Source organism: Corythoichthys intestinalis, chromosome 15, assembly GCF_030265065.1.
Source record: "Corythoichthys intestinalis isolate RoL2023-P3 chromosome 15, ASM3026506v1, whole genome shotgun sequence".
In the NCBI taxonomy this organism is placed as follows: Eukaryota; Metazoa; Chordata; class Actinopteri; order Syngnathiformes; family Syngnathidae; genus Corythoichthys; species Corythoichthys intestinalis.
In genome coordinates this window covers 22,181,890-22,194,947 of record NC_080409.1, presented here as the reverse complement: position 1 = coordinate 22,194,947, position 13,058 = coordinate 22,181,890, and the positions used below count along the sequence as shown (strand labels likewise).

The window sequence follows — 13,058 nt, the reverse complement described above, 5'->3', positions numbered from 1 at the left end:
TAAAGTCAATAATAATAAATATGCTCGGGCACAAGCATATACTGGACTGTCTCAGGAAATTAGAATACACAATATTCTAATTTTTTGAGACAGTCCTGTGTATATATACAGGACTGTCTCAGGAAATTAGAATATTGACTGTCTCAGGAAATTAGAATATTGTGTATTCTAATTTCCTGAGACAGTCCTGTATATATACACAGGACTGTCTCAAAAAATTAGAATATTGTGTATTCTAATTTCCTGAGACAGTCCAGTATGTGTAGAGAGATGCGGTGTCTCTTTTCTTCATCTGCTGAAGCAAAAATGAACAAAACAACCTAGGCTATATTAAATCTAGGTCACATTCACCATCTCAGGCAAAACCATTTTTTAAATGGTTCTCAGACAGCTCGGTATGAGCTGAATTTGTCCTGGCCAATTGTAGCTTTTGGGACGCCATGATAAAACCAGAGAGCATGTTCCTAATTCACATCTGCTCTTGTTTAACATAGTAAAAAGCATTGGTGAAACACTGTTATTCTTGTCAGGTTTTGCACATCAATAAAATCTGAGAAATCCAAAATCCCTATTATGTCTCATTTGAGACATTTAGCACAAAAAATTAGGGCTGCTGCCATCGAATATTTTGGTAGTCGATTAATTGGTGGACTAGTTAGTTCGAATAATCGAGTAATCTGATAAGGAACATAAAAAAATTAAAAATTAAAAAATAAAGAACAATTGGCTAACTTACAAAGTTTTTTTTTTTTTTTTTACAATGCTCTTAACAAAAGATTCAGGCACATATTCCCACAAAAAAAGGCTAAATATACCTATAAACTAAATTATGAATGCATTAAAAAAAACATTAGCTTAAACAAAAACGGAGCTTATGTTGGTCTTAACGGGGAGCAGCTGGATTCAGCCATGTGAAAAGAGGCAGCCCAGAAGGCAGTGTATCCACCCTAATCAATAAAAATAAATGCAAACACTTTCAAAATAAACCATTACAATGCCACATTAAACGGAAACTCGAAGCAACAACATTTAATTTGAATATTTTTTTCTAATCGAATACTCAAGTAATCGATTAATCGTTGCAGCACTACAAAAAAATATATTTAAATTGTTTGTGCATGATGTGCTGAAAATTCAAAAAATCAACACAGTAAGACAAAATAATGCAAAAACATAACATGACGTTTTAATGAATACTGTGTGATGTTTTTGTAACAATTGCAAATGCTTTTCTTTAAAGTAGTAACGTGAAGTAATTTCATAACATGCCAAATAGGGTCACAATTAAAGTAATTAAACATTGTCCAACAAATAAAGCATGAAAAAAATAATTTATATGTTGTATATTTGACAAAATAATCGCGTTTCCAAAGTTCGAGCCTGAAAGGGGACGAACCCGGAAGTGATATGTCACACCAGGAACAGCGATGGCAGCTCCATACATATGGCCGCCATACAAAGCCCTTCAAACAATGATTCAAACAGCGATATAAGCGATAGATCGAGCGCAAGGGAGGTGATCCAAGTTTTTGAAGAGTTGGAGGAAGAAGAGGTTGGAATTTTATGTTGGACCTAACATGTATTATTAGCCAGACGCTAATCAGGATGCAAACAATGTGCCTAGACTACCTGACATCGAATGGATACAAGACCCATCGAGATTACAAGATTGGTAAGATATAGGCTGTTATTATTTTCATGATTTAAAATGCAGGCATTTGCACATAATTTTATGTTGTTGTCTATCTGATGACATTGTTAAAAAAAAATAAAAATCAGACTTCATGTTCATTTTGGCAGATCCGGCAGCTCTCGTGTATATAAAATAATAATATTAAAATGTTGGGGGTAAAGAAGGAGATGAGTCGTTGATGGCTTTCTCCACTTTATTGTGGCAACAATAAGAAAACAAAATAATAGCGGACTGCCGCCACATTTGACCACAAAGTTTTGCTTCTCGCTGATCTCCTCCTCGCCTCCTGCTACTCCAGTGTCTCTTAAACGGATCGTGCGTAGTGTCTTGTTATGAGGTTTTTGTTTACAAATGTATCGAACACACGACGTGCTGACAACTTTGTTTCTTTATTAACACATGGAGCTAACAGTACAACACAGCTCGGGGCTCTCTGGAGGAAGTGGCGTCTAATGGCATTTTTTACACACAAGCGAACAGATTACAAAGCACCTCTTCAGTGTTGTCCCGAGACTACATTTACCATGATTCACTGCGTCACCCGCACGCTCGCTGATTCGCTGTCAGACACGCTTGTTGGGGTCACCTGTCAGCGGCTCTCTTACAGGAACACAAACTAGAAGGCTATCAAGCGATTACCGTGAAAGAAACGCCGAACCGTACAAATGCAATGCAATGCTTCAAGCATGAAGGTGGAAATACATAATACAAATACAAATAAATGTGCACAAACTCACCGGCGGTATGTGTCTCTTAGGCTACGTTCATACTACAGGTCTTAATGCACGAATCCGATTTTTTGTCATATCCGTTTTTTTGGCGTGCCCGTTCAGACTGCCTTTATCCATTGAGACCGTTCAAGTATTACGCATGCGCACTAATTCGCAGTCCGACACCCGCTAAGCAAGAAGACCCGCATGCGCAGAACCATTAAAACAATGACACACGTCATCCGTCATTCCAGGGATATCATATTTTGCTTTTCAAAAGGTGGACACAAATAACAGACATAAATAATCCCCATTTAGGCAAATATTCAAAGTTTATATGGATCGATAGCATGCACACACTGTCCGTGCACGTCACACACACATACGGGCAGTTTGTCCCGACTCTCGGCCGTGGAGGCAATGTTGAAATATTGCTCACTTGGAACAGAGAGAAAACTGAGCATTCTCAGGCTTATCCTCAACCCATTTTTATTTTTTATGACTGTTGTCAAGCTCAGCTCTTCCTCAAAAGCCGTGTTCACTGCAAGCTAGGCGCTAATAACGCACAGGTGCATCGCTACGGTAACGACTCTCTCGCTATTTGATGACGTAATTGCTGCATTAAATCAGATTTGCGGGACTGGACAGTACAGTACAGACCTCCGCGACAGTCTGGAAAAATGTGGTCGGATTTAGACCACATACGAAAGTGACCCAGATCAGATTTGAAATGGTCCCGTTCTATGCGACTTGTCACGTTCAGACCGTCAAATTAATGCCTCACTCGAGTCGGAAAAACATGAAAAAATCGGATTCGTGCATTAAGACCTGTAGTATGAATGTAGCCTTACTGCAACGTGACCGTGAATTACCACGACGCCGACCCGCTTATATGCACATTCACACCCCTTTCCCGATTGACAGTGGATTAACCCTTTCGGACAAGGTCGTAGATGACGCACAGTTTATTCACGCTTAACCTCGCGAACGCAACAACAACTATGATCGGGGATTGCCACGAGTTAACTTTCGGCTAACGTCGCTAACTTATACTGTTCATTCCACAACAGTTGGCAGCTCTGCTTTGACAAAGTCATCAGTCATCTATCCAAAAATCACACTTACGTTTTGGCAAATCCTTGATCATATGCAGACCGGTTAAGGAAGCAGGCATCTTCGAAGTGTTTGCAGCAGAGAACATTACTCGATAATGGCGTGAAATTCATTCGCTTCGTGCGAACGAAAGATGTCTATTTACGTGCCCTGCTATCCTTTGGTCACTCATACAACTTTTCGTTTGAGTGAGAACAAAACATCGCCACACACCGCCGTGGCATCTTACCGAGAAGCAATGCAACAAACAATACTGTTCTATGGCGGACTTCCCTCGCACTTCTAGGTGTGACGTAATTTCCGAAGATTGCCGAAGAAAAGCATTTTCGTTGTCAAGGGCGTTGCTATGGGTTAAACAAAGAATCTGGAAGGGTTGCGTTAAAAAAAATAACGAAAATATGCTTATAACTGTTTAGCCATTGATATTATTCATAAACGTGGTTGGCCAACCTTACTTCACATTACTGCTTTAAGCACCTTCTGAGCATTGTTGTAGTAGCACAAGTTCAACTTTTGTTTTACTTTTGACTGCCTATTGTGCACAGACCTTTATTTATTTCCAATCTTCATTCAAACATTACCTCAATATTTGTAAAAGAACTTCTGGGACTGGGTTTGTGAACTTAGTGCCAAAATAAAGAAAACCTGGCAACGCATTGTTTTGTGAATTCCGATCACACATTCAAGATATTTACCTTTAAGTGTGCATATTTTATATAACTTGTGCCATTGTGAATTGTATCATTCCTGACATGCAGTGCTCTATGCCAGTTTTCTAGCTCAAGCTAAAACTCCACAAAAACTGAAATACTGTATAAATAGTAGTATAAATGACCAAATACAAGAGAACTCATTCAAAGCGCATTGTTTTGTGAATTCTGATCACACATTCAAGATATTTACCTTTAAGTGTGCATATTTTATATAACTGTGCCATTGTGAATTGTATCATTCCTGACATGCAGTGCTCTCTGCCAGTTTTCTAGCTCAAGCTAAAACTCCACAAAAACTGAAATACTGTATAAATAGTAGTATAAATGACCAAATACAAGAGAACTCATTCAAAGCGCTTGAGTTGCTCAGCAAGCATTGCCAGAAAGATCTTGACCCTGAGATTAACAAATGCAGCCTTGCTCTGCTCCTTGCTCGACATGTCTAAAAATGTGTTTAATTGAATGCAATTTTCTCATGCGCTCTCATGAGCCAGAGATTAAATGGTGCGATTCATAAAATATTATGTATTTGCTATAGAGGGTCCCCACCAAATTACAGTTTTGTGACTACATCATTAGTCAAATGTTAAGTGATGGTAATATCAGCCCATGTCATTGGGAATGACGACCAAAGTGCTGGGCATGAATAAAGCCCTTATTTCAAATTTACTTTTAACATATAAATACAATTGCTGCTGGTAATATTTGGACCTGTACTGGCAGAAAATATTCTAGTTGCATATTCAACTGACAGGTATGGGCAGCAAGCCCCATCATTCAATGGCAGCAACTTATTTACAATACTTAACATTTCCAGTGTCTGGTGCAGGGTTGTTTTTGTCAACGATGACGATAACGAAAATATTTTGTCAATGAACACTTTTTTTACGACGACGACACGATAACGAGCTAAAAGTGTGTTTTGGGAAACTAAAACATAACGACATGAATGTCAGTTTTTGTCTGATGAGATGAGAAGGAGACGAAAATGTGCAATAGTTTCTGTCACATGTTCACAATGTGTGACATTTTATGTGTAGTTAACCTGCATGTACCAATGTCTGGTTGGGTCACTCGTGATGTGCAGCGCCCCCGCTTCCCGACTCACTAGTGTGTCGTCTCTAGTCTCCATGCAGGCTTGCACACACGGTAAGATTTGTTTTCTTGGCCGGAGACAATATGCAATATTGCTTTTATAAGTCTTTGCTGAGTGATCATCACATACTAAATGTAACGTTAGCGGAGGGTTAAGATAGCATTCGCTTGAGGCTAATGCTAACAGCGCACGTCCGCTAGACTCTCGGACAACTTATTTTTTACATACAATTCGTGGCATTCGGGTGGCTATAATTAATTGAAAATAATGTGCTCTTTTCCTGCTGAGTGTGTATAATCACCAAGCTGGTGTTGTTGTTGTAGATGCGACAATATGTGCTCATCTGTCAATGTTCATTCAAAATAGTTGGAAACTATTTATTTATGGAGTATTTTTTGGTTATTATTTTACAGACGAAAACATTTTTAGTAAACGTCGACTAAAACTAGGCAAAATTAATCTTGAGTTTTCGTCAACAAAAACTGGATGAAGACAAACACATTTTGAGATGACTAAAATATGACTAAGACTAATATGTATTATCGTCCAAAAGACTACGGTGAAAATTAAAAGGGATGCTAAAAACCACACTGGCTCTGGTGACATTAAAGATTATTTGCATTTAAAGCTGGATCAGATGTGGACAGAAATCCCCAGCCAACTGTGAAGTATTCTTATTCTGTAAAGTGTTCCTCTCAACACAACAATCACTGGATTGGTGCATACACTGCTTACTGGGAGGAGGGAAATGGTTGACCGACAGTAGAGTTCATAAATATTTTTACAGTGCATGTGTCAGATGATTGGGTTTTTAAGTCGAATGGCTGCAAGATTAGACTAAATTACACATTACAGATCCTTTTCAGTTAGTTATACAGTGAAAGAGGTCATTGTCAAACTCCTCCACTGTTTCTCTGACAATAATAACAGAGTACATACACATAATGTACCTTTCAAGTCATTGTTTTCAGAGCAATGGGGGCGCCACAGATGATTCCAAAATACTTAGAAGTGAATTCTGTGTTAATGTACTGTAAAAATGTACTGTATTTACAGAGGACTATGGATACCGAGAAATGGCATTTCAATAGCCTCCGTACATTACACAACACAACACAACACAACACATGGATTTACAGGTGTGGGCAGTTTAGCCATTTAAAAGGGACTTACTATGTAAAATTTACTTGTTAATTCATTGAATGGAACTATTACGCTAGGTTCATACCGCAGGTCTTAATGCACAAATCCCATTTTTTTGTGTTTTTCCGACTCGAGTGAGGCATTAACTTGAAGGTCTGAACAGGACAAGTCACATAGAAGCGGACCATATCAAATCCGATTTACGTCACTTTCGTGTGTGGTTAAAATCCAATCTGGACCACATTTTTCTAGATTGTGGCTGCGGTCTGACCTGTCAAGTCTCCCAAATTGGAATTCATGCAGCAATTACATCAGCAAAGAGCAAGAGAGGCAGGGAGGACGTCAGTGATGGAGCTGTGCATTAGCATTAGTGCCAAATTTGAACTCTGCTTTTAGGGAGGCAGCATGCTTGATTGACCACAGTCATAAAAAAATAAAAGGGGGGGAAAAGGATAAGCCTGAGAATGCTCGGTTTTCTTTCTGTGCGCCAAGTGAGCAATATTTCAATATTGCTTACATGGCTGAAAGTAAAATGACCGTATGTGTGTGCGTCATGTACGCACAGTGCATGCATATGCTCTATCAAGCTATATAAACTTTGAATATAAGACTAAACGGGGATTATTTATATCTGTTATTTGTTGGAAATGTCATAACTGTGTCACAATCAATGTGTAGTAGTTACGGTCAATGTAGACATTGATATGTTTAAACACTGTTTTTGCATTTGAGCATTAGCTCTTCAATTGGAGGGGAACCAGTGCCCCAGAATAATTTTGTCCATTTGTGGTGGTTCCTCTGCTTTGAAAAAGTGGCATGAAATTGAGAGTTGATACCAAAATTTCCAACGTTCTGGGAACTTTTCTGTGGCCAAAGGCCACCGATGATGGAAGTGAGGGACAGTCTTTGAAGCTCACTTTGAGATTTTTGTTTCACACCTCACTTATTCAACCTTTTTGGACCTTGATTTGTACATGGAGCGACAAAGTAGAACAGGAAACACCATTCCCTAAACGGTTCCTGTGATGCAAGATACATTGAACTGTCTAGAGCAGACATGTCCAAAGTCCGGCCCAGGGGCCGAATGCGGCCCATGGTCAAATTTCATCCGGCCACCAGCCTCTGTCATAAAATCAATAACATCTGGCCCGCACACAGACTTAATAAATTGGTCAGCAGTACTGCAACCAGCATATGAAGTAGTTTACACACGAAATGCTGCTCCTCATTTACCCACTAAAAGGCAGCAGCACTTTAACCCTTTATTGCCAAATGTATCGCATTTGATACACCTAAAATTTCATGATTTTCAGACTAATTTATAATTTTGACATTTCTTTTTGAAAAAAAAAAAAATGATGGATGCTAGTTGACACATGCATCTGCAGGTTCCATGAGAAAAAAACATGATTTTGCATGGGTTAGAAATATTAGAGCGCTTATTACACATATTCATTTTCACTTTTCTTTTCACAAATTTGAAAAAAAGAGTTTCATTAGGACCTTATTTTTTCAAATTTTGGGATTCTCTGATAATTGCTTCATGTTGCAGGTATTTAAGGGCTAAGCAACATTACTCCATGTGACCCTCTACTTCCAATTTTCTAAAATGGCGACAATCAACTAAAAAAAGTTGACTGTGACGGCTGACGCTTCAAGGATAGGTGGAAATTGGACTATTTCTTCACTAAAATTTGCAACAACTCTGTCTTGCCTCATTTGCAAAGAGACAGTCGCTGTTTTTAAAGATTTCAATGCGAGGCGATATTACCAAACAAGCCACGCTGACATGTACGACAAGATTACAGGGAAGATACGCAGCGAGAAATTGGAGCAACTTGAAGCCAAGCCAGGGGCGGACTGGTAATCTGTGGCTTCTGGGGGATCACAGAACGGCCGGTGCCCTGGACGGCCGGAGGCCGTCATTCATTATACATCATTGTTTTTATCCCCACTATCCTCTGATTAGGTACAGTTCGCATCCAATCCGACAGGTGGCAGCAATGCGCCTTGCTGTTCACTGCCAATCTGATAGAAGAACTAAGAAAGCACAGAGTAGCCTTCATTGGTTCCTTGTGGAAGCAAAAGAACTAAGAGCGTTAATGCACATTATGGATGGTGGTGGCAAAAAAAGAAAAGAGATGGGTGGCGCGGAGAAGGTTAGGGAGAAAAAATTAAAGAAAATGGAGAGCGAAGCATTAAAATGTCATAAGTTGACAAATATTTTCGCAAGCAGCAGTCTGGCTGCAACGGCCACATCGGGTATCAACTGCCCAACCCCCAGCAACGGTGAGAGTGGGAGCGGCAGCCGCTCTGACGTGCAGACGGTGCAGGGAGAGAGAAAAGAAGAGGGAGGGGGTAATGATAAGTTGGTGGAAGTTCCCCAGACAAGCGCAGAGCAAGTAAGTGATGAAGAGGGTTACTTGCTCGGTATACTGGCAATTGTTATCCACCAGGTAGCTACATTTTAAATGAAATAAATGACAGTTACAGGGTTAATGCCAGCTAGTCCATGTACCCGTTTGAAAAGCATGTCAAGTTACAGTATGCTAGTCCTACTATCCCTCTCCTAAGAAAAAAATATTTTAGCTGTAAAACAATGTATGCACACGCAGCAGCAATATTAATTCAGAAGAAATATAAAATATTAATAAAATTAATGGTTTTACTTTAAAGTTTAGGTAGCTAAATTGATATGATATATATTTTTTAAATCATGTATATATCGTTTTGTTTTCTGGTTAATACTTTCCTATGAAGGTTATGTATAAAGGATTTGTCTTGAAATGTTTATTGTATTTTCATTGACATTTATTATTTGTGTGGCAAGATTAATTATGGCATGAACAATGAAGTCATTTTATAGACAGAGGGGATAGGTGTTATTATAATTAACTGGATACATAAAATTTGTTTTAAAAAATAAATTCTTTAATTTGTTTATTCAGGTTGATCATAGAGCTAGGGCAGAAGATGAATCCAATTCCAGTTCAGCCATGCAGTACTTTGAGCGCCCCAAGTCAGACAGTCACAGTCTAGACATATTTTTTACTTACCACCCTCAGAAGACAAAACACCTGACTGTACAAAGAGTATTCATACGCAAAGATGGCACAGATAGAAAATGGCTAACATACTGCGAAGAAAATCATAAACTATATTGTACATGTGTAATAATGCAATGTGTAGTTCTTCATAGCCGCATCATTTCTCTCTTTCTCTAAGTGCACGAAATTGATGCATTTTACAATAAAATTTAAGAAAAACAAATTCTCCCCGGGGGGCATGCCCCCGGACCCCCCTAGAGGGTCTGTGTTTCCCTTCGTACAGCGATTCTTGTGGGCTGGGCTGAGTCAAAGTCCAGGGCTGCTTTTTGGTCCCAGTCCGCCCCTGCTTGAAGCTAGTTTAATTTCACAGCAGTAGTATTTCGCAAGAGCCCGAGAGTCGAAAGAGAAAGCCGCAAAGGCTAGTTGCAAGATTGTTGAAATTATTCATTAAAAAAATAATAAATCAAATGTGACACACTGAATGGCTTGCTAAATTTTGCTTAAATATATTGTTCTACGTAAAGGACGTCAGTCAAGGTCGGCCCCCCCACATTTTTACCACGTCAAATCTGGCCCCCTTTGCAAAAAGTTTGGACACCTCTGGTCTAGAGTGTCTTAAGATTTAATAGTGAACTTAAGAAAGTAATTTAGAGTACCCCCCTCCCGATTGCGTATTATGGCTGTTGGATCTCAAAATATTGTGCTATAAAGCTTGGATCTTGGATTATATGATGGCCACTACAACATCACTTTGTTGAAATATTGATGCATATTTCAGCACGAAATATTTTGAATATTCTCTGCTCCAGCTGCAACAACAACATAGTCTTCACAAGAATTGAGGGAGATTGTCCAAAGCTCAGAAGAGTCAAAGATTCAATCTCGCCACGGGGAATATTTATCTACGGAAGCTAGGATATAAAATTTCACCTAAAAAGACAGGGAATGGACAGGATATTGAATTCTTGGAAATTATGCAACTATTGTCATTTCTTACAAGTTGGCAGCAGCAGAGAAAAGGCCCGTAAGCGTAGCCTCAAGTACGTCTTTGACTGGGTTCACACTAATAGAGGTGTTGTGTTTATGGAGGTTTCAAACATTTGAGGGGACAAGTTACATTATAGAGGTGCTTTTAGCCCTACAAAAAAGTGAAGGATCTGAATGTCATAATCCTTTCTCAAAACACACATGATGCCTGGATGCAGAAGCTACAGAACTACAGTTGGGGTTAGTGCGAGTAATGTGAGGAGTAAGTGAGTGATACACATGACAGTTCACACATAAAACTTTTTTTCTCTCAGCAATATGGGACTTTTTGGGTTACCTAAAAAGATCATGGCTCTTACTTGTCAAATGTTAAAGAGTTAAGGTCAGGGTGATTTATTTTCATCATTGATCAATAATAATTACTGTAATTTCCAGACTATAGACCGCTACATTTCCCCCTCATTTGAATCCTGCTGCTTATAGTCCAGTGGGGCTTATTTGGGTTAACAGGTAACACTTTATTTGACAACCGCATTATAAGACTGTCATAAGACAGTCATAATTATTTGCCAGATGACACTAAATGTCATCTGTCATAATAATGACGGTCTTATGACGCCACTGTCAAATAAAGTTTTACTATCTTTTGACATAAATATCCCATAATACAGTAAGGAAAACTGTGTTTTATAGTCCAGTTTTGGATTATCTACGAACAAATGCAGTTTTGGTGTCAAATTTAGTGGGTGGGAGTTTATAGTCAGGTGCACCTTATAGTGCAAAAATGACGGTAATTTCTTCCCACAATTTCATTAAAATGTGCCAGTAAAGTATTTATGCATTAAGTACATCTGGAAAGCACATCATTGTTATAGTATGCCTTATTACACATTTTCAAGAACCGCTTCATTGTTTTCATGTTATACAAATCATTCTTTCACTGCCCCTGACGAGTATACTTTTTTTTCAATTTTATTATTATTATTATTTTTAAAAAAATTTTTTTATGGAGGATTGACAGGGAGGGTTTGATGAAGATGATTTGATGATCCACGATGAATGTCAAGCTTAGAATAACTTATTTTTGCACAACCACAAGTAGATGGAGGCGATGTACCCTTTTAGAAATAAAATCAGCGTAGTTTGTGAGTTCACATGAAGGTTTCTGGGAAGTTTTTGTTGACATTAAATGCACATTTTATGAGGTTTGTTTCGTTCTTTGCCTTAAATATATGAAACAATATTTAGTTTGTTTTGGTTAAATAAGAATGGAAGAATCAACATTTTTGCCTTTAATTTATGAACAATGCTGTCTATTGAGGCTACTGAAGAAGCGAAACGGTAGATTCAAAATTAAAGAGTCTATTCATTTGACTACGGCAGCTCTAATAAAGTTATAGGTCATTAAGCACAACCTGAATTAATGGTAAATGGTGTTATACTTGTATACACATAAAACTGAACTGAATTATAAGGTTTACTGTCAATTTTGGGTGAAAAATGTTTGCGTATGACACCAAAAAGCATGTTTATTTCATATTTCACGCGCTGTTTTATGCTCCTGAATAAAATAGACCGCTTGGATGTGTGTGGAAGCGATCGTTTTATACAGTATATTCAATTTTTGAATCTCTGGCCATGAAAATGAGTGATTTCCGGCTCCAGTCTCGGGTTTAGGATGAATGCGAATGTGAAGTCACTCGGGTCAGTATCTCACAATACAGCTGATTTTGCAGATTACCATTATTTCCCGAATATAAGGCGCACCCGTGAATAATGTGCACCCCAAATTTACTTGTAAAATCTAGTGGAAATTATTGTACCCGTTTATAACGCGCAGCCTAATTTTAGCACCAATAAATAGAAGAATACAAGAAAACAGAGCTCGTGTACAGATACAGAAATGTCATTTTACTGAATGGTGAAACACAGCACAAGCATAGCATATTGCCAGTTCAAAACATTACCATAAACTGACAATATTTACGGTAATAATATGATTTGACAACTTCTCCAACTTACCAGAATCTATGAGAAAACAAAACAGATTTGACTTTTCTTATAAAGGCTGCTGTATAACTTGCTTGTTTCATCATGATGTATAAATGTTTCTTCCATGGATTGATACAGTAAAATGAAAGTGAGAACGTAAGTCGGAAATCCGAGAGAGCTCATCGCTGTCGACACGACAGTAACAATAGGAACTATTGTTATTTGGGTTTGAGTTTCCCGAGGGACAGATATAGTTAACGGACACACACAGGAAGTCTGTGTTGTTACGTTTGTTATGGTCCGAGTTGCGGCGCTGCAATAAACGTTGAGTCAAATGAGTTCAAGAAACTAAATTCTGTGCTTTATGAAGAGTGAAAAAAGCAGAATTTAACACAGACGAAATCATTCGGCCGATCAGAGTGAAATATTACCGAAACAAAACGGTGACGTCACGTACCGTAATGGTCGGCAACGGATCGCCGCATACGTTTCTTCAACACAACGTGGCCATGTCAATAAAAGAAAATCGGTTGATATATAATATATATATATATATATATATAT

General features: G+C 38.4%; 1 protein-coding gene across 4 annotated transcripts in view; it reads right to left on the bottom strand.

Moving 5' to 3' along the window:
• The window catches only part of daam2 (dishevelled associated activator of morphogenesis 2), a 153,987-nt gene that overhangs the window by 67,198 nt on the left and 73,731 nt on the right, over window positions 1–13,058 (bottom strand). The gene's annotated exons all lie outside the window — the stretch shown is intronic.